Below are 12,244 nucleotides of genomic sequence, written 5' to 3'. Positions count from 1 at the left end.
AAAAAAAAAAAAAAAAAAAAAAAAAAAAAAAGAAAATTAGAGGAAAAATTGGACCTAAATTCTGTATATCAACAGTCCACACAAACTGAATGGCTGCTACTCCTTGAAACAGAGCAGTCACATTTTCTAGAGTCCTCACACTTTGTTGCCTGGCCACTGAGCCATTTGAGTGTTTCCCCTTAGTGTAATGAAATGGAGGAGTCTTGACCTGGACGGAAAATCATGGATGGACAGTGAGGTGAGCAAGCTACCCTGAGCCCAACCTACACAAATTTGTAGGTCTCTGCATTTGTCTGGAGAAGTTGATTCAGTGACATTTAGAACCATGCCCTTCTTGGTACAGAGCTGTGCACTATCTATAGATATGTGCAAAAAATTACACAATTTATTTTCCTCTCATTAAACTACCTTTTAATACTTATATACATTTTTGAGATGGAATAGAGCCTATGGAGTTAAAGGATCCCTCCCCCATCCCTTTGTTTTTTAGATCAGGAATTGACCTGCACAAGTAGCTATCACCACCAACGAATCTCATTGCCATTTCTTAACTCGTTTATGCAGGTGGGTCTGACTCTTCCAAATTAATGACAGATTCTCAGAGGAAGGGGTATCATTTTCTTTTATTTGTTTGTGAGAAGCTAGTAGAAGACTGCGTGAATAAACAATGACCTAAACAATTTGTTACCAAATTAAACAACTGAGATTATGACATGAGAGTATCTTTCTTTTTAATCTTCATATTTAAGAGTTCCTGTTCTTCATATTTGAATTTATTACTGAACCAGAGTAACAAACCTGATTTTATTTATTTATTTCCAAAATATGTTTTTATCTATATTTTCAAACGTGATTTAAGCATTTGACTAGGGGACTAATAATCACAGCCTGGAAAATATAACGGTATATCTAATTCACACGTCATTTGATTGAGAAACATCTTCTCACATCAGTTAATAAGATGACAGTTTTAAAAATGTCTGCCTTTTTCTCCACATGTTGCTAATGTGAAGTGAAGTATCTGAGACTATGATGGAAGCAGATTTACAAAGAGATTTTACAGACGTCATTTGAAATGTTAACCTATGTTAGGCTCTGACTATGAAATAATATTATCTATAGGACAATACTCCTTTCTTTCACTTTTATTTCTGTTTATTTTTTTCTAACTCTGAAGGATTTTACATTATTAATACATGCAGATATCTCTACTTAGAAAAGTAATTAAATGGTTGTATAAAAAGGAGTGAGTAGGTATGTTTAATTCTTGCTAAAATGAATTAAGGTAGCTTAAGGAACCTATTGTAACCCCTATGTCACCCATCTTCATGAGCCCCAATTTTGTTGTTTATGCTGTTGCTACCAATTCTAATCCTACATATAGAAGGAATTTAAGCTTTATTCAACCAGTGATGAATTCTCAAATAGTTTTCAGCAGGGATTTTCTGACATCCTTACTTTAGTCTCATCATTCAACTAGTTTTATTGTGTGAAGATGGAAAAGAGAAAGCAAGGGGGAAGGCAAGGAAGAAGAGAAAGACGATAAAGAGAAAAGAAGGAGAAAGAGGGAAAAATCTGCATTCTTAAGGATGAAACCATATCTTGTGGCTTTGGGATGGATTTTATCTACATCTGAGAAATAGTAAAATTACCATGTGAATTGGTAAATAAGGAAGGAATTCTGTCTCTGTTCAAAAGACTAACTAGAAGTAGCATTTTAATAGTAAATAGAAAAGTCAAGCTGGCTCTATTTGTCCCCCACACAGTGACACTTGCTGTATTAGTCAGGGTTCTCTGGAGGGACACAACTAACAGGATAGTTGTCTGAAAATGTATGTCTGAAGGAGAGTTTATTAGGAGGATTGACTCACACACACACAATGTGAAGTCCCACAACAGGCTGTCTGCAAGCGGAGGAGCAAGAAAGCCCCACTTCAAAAGAAATAAGGAGTTGCTATAACAGTTATTGACAGAGCAGACTTCAGAGAAAGAAAAATTGTCAAAGACAAAGTTGGACATTAAATAACCACAAAGGGGTCAATTTCCCAGGAAAACACAAAAATCCTTAATGTGTATGGGCTTAAGAAAAGAGCATCAACAGGCTGGTCACGGTGGCTCACATCTGTAATCCCAGCACTTTGGGAGGCCCAGGTGAGCAGATCACAAGGTCAGGAGATCAAGACCATCCTGGCTAACATGGTGAAACCCCGTCTCTTCTAAAAATACAAAAAAATTTAGCTGGGCGTAGTGGCACGCACCTGTAGTCCCAGCTACTTGGGAGGCTGAGGCAGGAGAATTGTTGAAACCCAGGAGGTGGAGGTTGCAGTGAGCTGAGATTGTTCCACAGCACTCCAGCCTGAGCAACAGAGTGGGACTCCAGCTCAAAAAAAACAAAAAAACAAAAAAAAAGCATCAACACGTGTAAGGCAAAAACTGATAGACGTGCAAAGAGAAATAAAAAAAATCTACTGTCGTACTTGGAGACTTCAATGTCCCTGTTCAGAAATGGACAGATCCAGCAGGAGGGGACCTGAACAGTGAAGAGTCCAGTTGGATGCTCCTGCGTTTGCACTTTCAGCTGTACTGTTATGAGGAGACCTCAATTTTTGTGCATGAGGTTTACAGACCCTAGATATCATTGGGGCCTCCTTATTTCTCAGAGATTTAGAGTACTTGGGTCAAAACCAATGAGTCCTAAGTCCTCCCCAAGACTTCAGCCAATTCCTTGCCCTACATCTCACCAGAGTTCTCTGTCATGAATTTGTGGATACAAATAGCCCTAGTTATGCATTGTTTAACAACAGAGATACCTTCTGTGAATGGCATCATCAGGTGGTTTTCACCACGTAGACATCATGAAGTGTACTTACACATACCTAGATGATGTAGCCAACTATACACCTAGGCTATATGGTATAAGCTATTGCTTCTAGGCTACAAACATGTACAGCAAGTTACTGTGCTTAACACTGTAGGCAGTTGGAGCACAATGGTATTTCTGTAACAAAACTTACCTAAACATAAAAAAGTAAAATATAGCAGTATAATCTCATTGAACCACCATTCTATATGTGGTTTGTCATTAACCAAAATGTCCTTCTGCAATGCATGACTATGTTTCAAATTCCTACGTGGATTCCATTTATGTTTTTCTAAAGTTAAGTATTATTAATTTCCCTTTTAAATTAATTTGCCTCCTGAATATAGCATAGCTGAGGCATTCTAGATTGGTCAGATCTCTGATTCCTCATCATTTTCTACAAGTAAACTGGTGAAAATGGCAATTTTACAAAGATTAGGAAAAGTTAAGGGAGGGATCCCATAGGTATCTTCTGCCACCTTTAACTGTTCCATGCCCTGCCCGCTTCCCAAAGTCCAAATTCCTCTACTGCCACATTCTCCCTTTGGCTTGGCCCCCAGATGGGCATCCCACACACTACCTTCAGCTGTTTGCAGCCCCCGCTCCAGCGTCTGCCTTTCTTTTGCCAATGATGGCTGGGAAGTAACATTTTCTTCACTTTATTGTGTTTATTTGCTGAGCTCCATCTGGCCACTGCTTGAAAGAGCAAAAGTATACCATGAGGGTCAGGTGTGTTTTCTGTTGTCTCGGGTGTATGGAAGCATTACAAAGCAGGGGGCTGTACCTGATAGGTTCTCTCTGAAGAAATTTGTTAAACACAGAGGGAAATAAAATCACTACTTGGAAGAAATCTCCCGTGCACTCCCATGTTCACTGTAGCATTATTCAGAATAGTCAAGACATTAAAACAACCTAAGTATTCACCAACAGATAAGTAATGCTAGTGTATATACACAATGGAATACTATTTAGCCTTAAAAAAGAAGAAAATCCTGTCATTTCAGACAAGGATAACCCTGCAGGACATTATGCTAAGTGATGCAAGTCAAACACAGAAAGACAAATAATATATGATCTTACTTCCATGTGAATCTAAAAAAGTGGAACTTACAGAAACAGTAAGTGGAAGGATGATTACCATGGACTGGGAGGGGGCGAGGAAAATGGGGAGATGTTGGTCAAAGGGCACAAATGTACAGTTATAAAGTGAATAAGTTCTGGAGACCTAATACGTATAGCGTGATGACTACAGTTAATAATATTGTCCACTTGAAATTTGCTAAGAGAGTAGATCTTAAGTGTTATCACACACACACACACACACGCACACAACTGGTAACTATGTGAGGGGACAGATATGTTTTTTTGTTTTTGTTTTTGTTTTTGAGATGGAGTCTCACTCTGTCACCCAGGCTGGAGTGCAGTGGTGCGATCTTGGCTCACTGCAACCTCTGCCTCCTGGGTTCAAGTGATTCTCCTGTCTTAGCCACCTGAGTAGCTGGAATTACAGGTATGCAACCCCACGCCTGGCTAATTTTTTTGTATTTTTAGTGGAGGTGGGGTTTCACCATGTTGGCCAAGCTGGTCTCAAACTCCTGATCTCAGGTGATCTGTCCGCCTGGGCCTCCCAAAGTGCTGGGATTACAGGCCTGAACTGCTGCGCCCAGCCTGGGTGTGTTAATAGCTTGGGTGTGTCAGTCATTTCGTAGTGTGTGCAAATATCAAAACATCACATTGTAACCTTGAATATATACAATTTTTGTCTGTCAATTTTACGTCAATAAAGCTGAAAAAGTCAGTCTTTGAGTCCGGTTTTCTTAATACGATCTTTCTTGTGCTAAAGAAGAGAAATCTAAAAATAAACTTTTTCCTTGAACCACTTTTCCAAAGCTAAACAGTAAGAGTAGATGGCTTCATTTAGTGATTTCCATTCTTTCTGATCTCTAATGAACATCTATTTCTTTAAAGTCCTTGTATTAGCCAGAGTTCTCCAGAGGAACAGACACAATAGGATATATGTATATGTAAAAGAGAGTTTATTAGGGAGACTTGGCTCCTACAATTATAAGGCAAGTCCTACAATAGGTTGTCTGCAAACTGGGGAAGAAGAGAAGCCTGGAGTGGCTCAGTCCACATCCCAAAGCCTCAAAACAAGGGGGCTGACAGTGCTGCCCTCAATCTGAGGCTAAAGGCATGGGAGCCCCACCCACCCCCACAAGAGGCCGCTGGTGCATGTTCCAGAGCAAGAGAAGAGCAAGCAAGTATCCAGCACGGGAGAGAGAGAGAAAGCGAGAGCAAGAAGACCCAGCAAGCTGCTTATCTGCCTTCTTCCTCCTGCTTTGATCTTGCCACACTGAGAGCCAATTTGATGGAGTCCACAGAGCTGATTTCTCTGGCTAGATATCACTAATCTTCTTCTAACCTAATTGGCCTACTGGAGAAACATCTCCATAAGACAATTTTCTTTTCTCCTAATATTTCACCTTTCAAATATTTTAAAAGCAAACTAAACACAGGAATAGAAAACCAAACACCGCATGTTCTCACTCATAAGTGGGAGTTGAACAATGAGAACGCATGGACACAGGAAGGTGAACATCCCATAACAGAGCATGTCAGGGAGTTAAGGGGAAGGAGGGGGAGAGCATTAGGACAAATACTTAATGCATGAGGGGCTTAAAACCTAGATGACAGGTTGATAGGTGCAGCAAACCACCATGGCACATGCATACCTGTGTAACAAACCTGCATGTTCAGCATGCGTATTCCAGAACTTAAAGTAAAAATATTTTAAAAAGTTACAAATGCCTTTTCTTTAAAATCACCATTTCCTTTCTACAGCGCTCTTAGCCGAGGTCATTTCAGAGGACATATCAACAACTCACCCCCTCTCCGTGCAGTTGTGGTTATCAGGTCCATTCCCACCAGTAGAGCCTACTGTTGGAAGAAAACTAAGGGGCAAGGAGAAAAGATCTAATGCTTCATTCTTTTTTTTCTCTTTTCTCCTCTGTCTCCACTGTGAGCAACAGTGAGAAAGGCCTGAATACTAATTCAGAAGTCTGCATCCTGCTGTAGATCCATCACTTGCAGTCTATTGGCAGGTTGTCGAAATATTGGACATGATGTTCTCATAAGGTAGGGCCTCCGAAGCCTGCCCCCTCAGTCAACACTCATGCCAGTATTTGGAACTGAGCTTATCAGGGTTTATAAATGTTGAATGCATGCAATTTTCCCTCACTAAGATTTTCAGGATATGAGAATTGAGTAATGGTTTTCAAAAGTAAGCATTCACATGCACGACAATGCCGGCATTATCACAACAGGGTCCCAAAGCACAGGGCACACTGTTCAGTACACTGGATGAATCAAAGTTACAACACCACGGGTATCATCATTATCTTATGTCTGAAGCCGAACCAGGTCGAGGGTTAATCCAAGCAAAAATTCTCATTTGTCTAAAACTTTTTGCTACTTCAAGTATAAATTGTTTCTGCCTGAATTATTCAGATAAAGGCCTCCTTGGTCCATTTACTTTTGCTAGCATAGACCTAGTTTATAATAGAAGGACATACCAGGTCACAAAAAAAATGGAAATGAACTAAGAATAAAGAAGAAAACATGAAAAGAAAAAGAAATACTCTACCACGGTATGATGAAATGATTTTTGCTTCCATTAAAGTTTAAAGTTCTTATGCCTCACCACAGAGGGTTATTTAAAGCTATTATAAAGCTCAAGTGTTCATAATTTGGCTTTTTATTCTAATGAGAACATCTGCTTCCTTTTCTAACAATCATACTTCTCTTTCTTTTCCTTTAAAGATGTTTTTCAAACTCCAAACACCCTGGTCTCTTAATGCATTCTAGTCAGATCCAGTGCATTCTTTGCAGAATGACATGAGAATCTCGAACAAGGTTTCCTGTCAGTTTAATGATTCAGTTGTTGATTTGCTGATATGTTTTAAAGCCATTTATTCTTACACAACTGGATGTACTGCATTGCTTTGTACATGTGTTTGTGAGTATTTTCAGTGTAAATATACTCATACACATAAAACCAAGGATCTATTTCATTTTGGAACATGGCTCGATCAAAGAGAAGACTTTTCTTCTTTGTTTTCAGACTGCCAGTGAAGGGTAGTTATGAAAAATATGTCATGTGCTGCTTTAAATATCTAGGTTAAATGCTAGTTGATTGGATTCATCATCATCAGCTAATGTTTCTGCTACTGGGCAGTGCATTTTAGTATGAAATTTATTGCGGAACCTCACTATTCTTATCCTCTGAGCTTGACTGTGTGGTCACAGGCTTGCTGAGAAGAGAGCAGTCATCGATTAGTGGAGGCAGTTGGTTCGTCTTTGTATAAGTGTTTTGAGTTATGACAGATATTGGTCAATCAATTCTCAGTTCTCTCCTCCTATCTCTTATTTTCTTTTGCTGGACTTTCCAGTGTGTCTTTTTTTGGTTTCATTCTTGGTACATTTATCAGTAAAAATAATTATTACACTGAAATCATGTATTGATCATACACTGTGCTAGGCACTATGTTGAGGGCTTTACACATGATCTCATTCAATACTTTAAATAGACTTATGAAGAAGTTACTACCATTTTCAATTTGTAAAGAAGAAATTGAGACACGAGAAGACTAATGAAATTGCCTAATATGACACAATGTGAAAGTGAAATGTCAGAATTCTAACTCAGATGCGTATGACTCTAAAGATCATGTTTTAATCATTCGGGTGTTCTTCCTGCTTCTTGAATACAAAAAATAGATACCCTATGATTACTCTCTCTTCACCTTTTTTTCCTGGGGAAAAAAACCCCAAACTCTTTAATTTTTAAGACAACTGCAACACCTCAAACAATAAATTATTGTTACAATGCTTGTTAGCTTTTCAGAATCTAGTTATTGCAAAGGCATATGGATAAATGTTAATGGAAAAGTAAAAAATGAGGAAACTTAATGAATGTAAAATTTAAAATAAAAAGACATTCAATTCATTGGGTTCTAAAAGAGGCTACATATACATCACATTCTAAAATTGTAATGCCTACGATGGTTTGTGTCCTGGATTCTACAATTAATTTTAAGGAAATGCATAAACAAAACTGTGAGCAACCAGGAAAGGGAAAATCATTTTCTCAACTTCATTTCATGGGAAGACAATGAAAAAGCTAGTAAAATTTATTGTAGCCACACATACAGCTACTTATGGAATGAATGTGATCACTGTTACCTTTGAGCTGTGAGGAGTACTCTGCCCACTGCACTGCAAATTGTATATACCATAGCTTGAGTTCTAGACAAGCATGATCATGCTTTTCCAAAAATACATGTATTTTTTCATTACACTCAATGAACATGTTTCTCTTTTCCAATTTAATCTAGTAGAGCTTAACTTACAGTGTGCAGAGGAGGCAACATGACATGACATTGAGCCATCACCTTTTTTGTGTGTGTGTTGAAGTTTCACTCCTGTTGCCCAAGCTGAAGTGCAATGGCATGATCTCGGCTCATTGCAACCTCTGCCTCTTGGGTTCTAGCGATTCTCTTGCCTCAGCCTCCCGAGTAGCTGGAATTACAGGTGCACGTCACCACACCAGGCTAATTTTTTTGTATTTTTAGTAGAAACAGGGTTTCACCAGGCTGGTCTCGAACTCCTGACCTAAGGTGATCTGCCCACTTCTCCCTTCCAAAGTGCTGGGATTACAGGCATGAGCCACCACAGCCGACTGAGCCATCACATTTTTAAAGGGAAATCGCTTTTTCTCTTTAAAAGTACTTCAAAAAATATGCAAAAAATACAAATGGGAATGCTAAATTATAATGCATATTTTAGAAAGAAAAGCATATATTTTCTTTCTTTAAAGTGCCATGTAGAGAATGACATCTTACAACCCAGGGCCACTTTGTTTACAACCCAAAGTGTAAGGACTGTTACGGAATGAAAAGTTTGCACAACTTCTTGGAGCAGTTAGTCTGCTACATACAACATAAGCTACAAAGCACTCAAAACTTGTTAGCTTTTCTGAAATCTAAGTCCCACTCCCATATTTAATGGTAATTAAAATTTACAGGGTGCATTTACATACACTATAATACAGGAATGATGTCTCTTTGCCAGAAGATAAAATTGTACATTTCCTTGCTATTTCTTGTGTCCAAGGATTGTAAATTATATAGTACTCAGCTAAGATAATTTCTTCATAGTTACAAAACCTGCCGAGCCACAATGGGGAAAGTATTTTTCATTCAAAGAAATGACATTTGAATGTCACACAACACAAGAAACAATGCTTAGAAACATGTTATTGTTTCCAGAAGAAAATGGTCAGTAAACTACTTAGCTGAAAACAAAAGACTCCCCTTCCCCAGGATCACAGCGCACAAAAACGAAATGTCAAACAACAGTGCCTCAAAGCAAAATAAAGGTCTGAGGATGAGACCAGCTCACTTGTAATCCTGTTAAAGAATGGGAGTCACCATTTAGGTCCCATGTACAGGGGACATTTGCTAGCTCAGAATGCAACACTGGTAGAATTTGCTAAGAATTCAACCAAGGATGCTGAAGCTATATGCCAGCTGAGGCTCGTTCTTCTGGAGCCATTTCTAACATTGGCATCAAGAAATCTGTAAACTGCAGCATCTTCATGGGGCCAGCTATACTTTTCGAGAAGTACATCAAAGAGGCTCCAGGGCTTCAGCTTCAGGATGTGTCGCAGTTCTCCTTTTCTGGTGAAAATTTCCTTAAAATATTTCCTCAACAACATAGCACATTTTCGAGGGACTTTCCTCAGCAGTTCAATGATCAATGCTATGTGATTTCGTCTCTGGAATAGTCTTCCCAGAATGTGGTTCAAGCAAATAATCTCCTGTTGCCAGCTCAAATGCCATACACGCCGTGCTCCAGATATCCACACAGGTGCTGTATCCTGCTTCTATTAAGACCTCTATGGGGTGGTACTGACGCATCTGGATGTCTTCTGTGAAGTGCTTATGCACCCAACAAGAATTTCCCAGGTCAGCAATTTTTACTTTAATTTGATCTGCATTTTGTGGATCCAGGTGATTACCAACAAGTCAGCCACTGGGTTTTTGCTTTTGGCAAATCCCCAGTACTGGAGCTGGAACCATCCTGCTTCTGTTACGGGATGGACTACTTTCCCCTTGCTCAGTAAGTGGTGATCCCCCAGAAAGCACAGAGCCGCAGGCCACAGGTTCTAAGGATGCAGAGAACAACGAGGCAGAAAACTCTGGAAACTGAATTTTGTGCTGTCCCTTTGGCAATTCACCATTGAATTTTTCATAGGAGCTGCTATATGTGTAATCCCTTTCCACATTTGGCTCAGATTATATTCCTCAGGATTTGGGCAGTCATCATCCTCTTCATTGCCCAGTTGCTGCTCCAGTAAGAATGGGCCATTCTCAATACCGCCATTGGTTTTAGGTGACTCTATCCACGTGGGGTCTATGTTTGTGAATTCCTGATCTACATCTTCTGCATCTTTTTCAATGTTTTCTTCTCAAAGTCTTCTTTCTCTTCCTGGTACCCAGCTTCACCGTTGACCTTTGCGGTCTGTGCCTCGACCGCCTCCTCTAATCTCGATTTTCAGTTTCACTTCTAGGCAGTATTAGCCATCCGTGGGAGCGGGGGGCAGCGCATGCGCGGTTCCCACCTCCTCCCGGCACGCTGTGCGAGGGGAGGCTGTAGTCCAGCTCCACTCTGGCGCCGCCTCTTCCGCTTCCGCCGTTTCGGAATGAGCTGGCGGAAAGTGATGGCCAGTTAGTCCCCAAAGCCGAGGCCAAAAAGAGAGAAACATCGGGAAAAAGCCTGAGCCTCAAGAGAAAGCTCCTTCAGTTCCTCCTCCTCCTCCACCGTCACCACCACCACCGCCACCTTTGCCAGACCCCACACCCCCAGAGCCAGAGGAGGAGACCCTGGGATCAGATGATGAAGGGCAAGAGGACCATGGGGACTACTGCAAAGGTGACTATCATCCAGTGAAAATTGGAGACCTCTTTAATGGCCAGTATCATGTTATTAGAAAGCTTGGATGGAGGCACTTCTCTACTGTCTGGCTGGGCTGGGATATGCAGGGGAAAAGATTTGTTGCAACGAAAGTGCCCAGCATTATACAGAGACAGCCTTGGATGAAATAAAATTGCTCAAATGTGTTTGGGAACGTGATCCCAGTGACCCAAACAAAGACATGATGGTCCAGCTCACTGAGGACTTCAAGATTTCAGACCCGAATGGGATGCATGTCTACATCTTTGAAGTGCGTAGGCACCATCTCAAGTGGATCTTCAAGTCCATCTATCAAGGCCTCCCAGTATGTTGGGTGAAGAGTATCACTCGACAGGTCCTTCAAGGGTAAGATTATGTATACAGTAAGTGCAAGATCATTCACACTGATATAAATCCGGAAAACATCTTGATGTGTGTGGATGATGCCTGTGTGAGAAGAATGACAGCTAAGCCAATGAGTGGCAGAAAGCAGGTGCACCCTCCTCCTTCAGGTCTGCACTAAGTATGACCCCACAGCAGGACCCTATAGGAAAAATACCTAAAAACAAAAAAAACTAAAAAAGAAACAGAAGAGACAGGCTGAGTTATTGGAAAAATGCCAGTGGGAGACAGAGTTGGAGCGAGAAGGTGAAAGGAAAATAATAGAAGGAAACATCACCTCAGCTGCATTTTCCAATGAGCAGGATGGGAAATACCCTTTTCTTAACTTGAGAGATATATGATACAGAGGATCAAAGCATTAATGCTCACACACATAAATATGCACATGCATATACAGGCATATCCTTGCATGTACCCGTGTGCTTACATGCCAACATATATTGCATACACATACACATATGCTATATATGTGTGTGTATATACACACACACACACACACACACACACTTAAAACCGCGCCTTGTCACTCCTGCATTGTGGAAAAATAAACCATTTTAAGCTCCTTTTAGAGTTTTTGTAAAAAACAAAAACTACTGCTGTTTTTCTTAATCTGAGCCCCCAAAGCTAAGCTTATATTATCTAACTTCTCTGTGGAATATTCTTTTTTTTTTTTTTTTGGTCTCTATGTTATTCCCTGAGTTTTTTTTTTTTCCTTTTCTTCAAGCATTGATTTGTATCCTATCTCTTCTAAAAGCTATAAATCATTCAATGTTATTTTTTCCAATTCCAAAACAATTTTCAGTGATCTTTAAAAACTCTTGAATCTATTTTATTTGGAACTAAGAATTTTTCGTGATTTTCAGCGCCTTTTTCATGAAAGAAGGAAAACTCAAACATAATACTAAATGTTAAATAATTTTTGTCCCTGAAAATGTCTTATTTTTCAATTGCACTCTTTATTTTAGTTTT

At 39.8% G+C, this 12,244-nt stretch overlaps 1 protein-coding gene and 1 pseudogene across 2 annotated transcripts in view; both read right to left on the bottom strand.

Moving 5' to 3' along the window:
* NKAIN3 (sodium/potassium transporting ATPase interacting 3) overlaps positions 1-12,244 on the bottom strand; it is a 652,954-nt gene that overhangs the window by 63,582 nt on the left and 577,128 nt on the right. The window lies entirely within an intron of this gene.
* Positions 9,410-10,685, bottom strand: LOC108288415 (annotated as a pseudogene).

This window comes from Cebus imitator, unplaced genomic scaffold, assembly GCF_001604975.1.
Source record: "Cebus imitator isolate Cc_AM_T3 unplaced genomic scaffold, Cebus_imitator-1.0 Scaffold373, whole genome shotgun sequence".
Taxonomy (NCBI): Eukaryota; Metazoa; Chordata; class Mammalia; order Primates; family Cebidae; genus Cebus; species Cebus imitator.
Note: the sequence above shows the minus strand (reverse complement) of the source record. Positions and strands in the feature narration are given on the sequence as shown.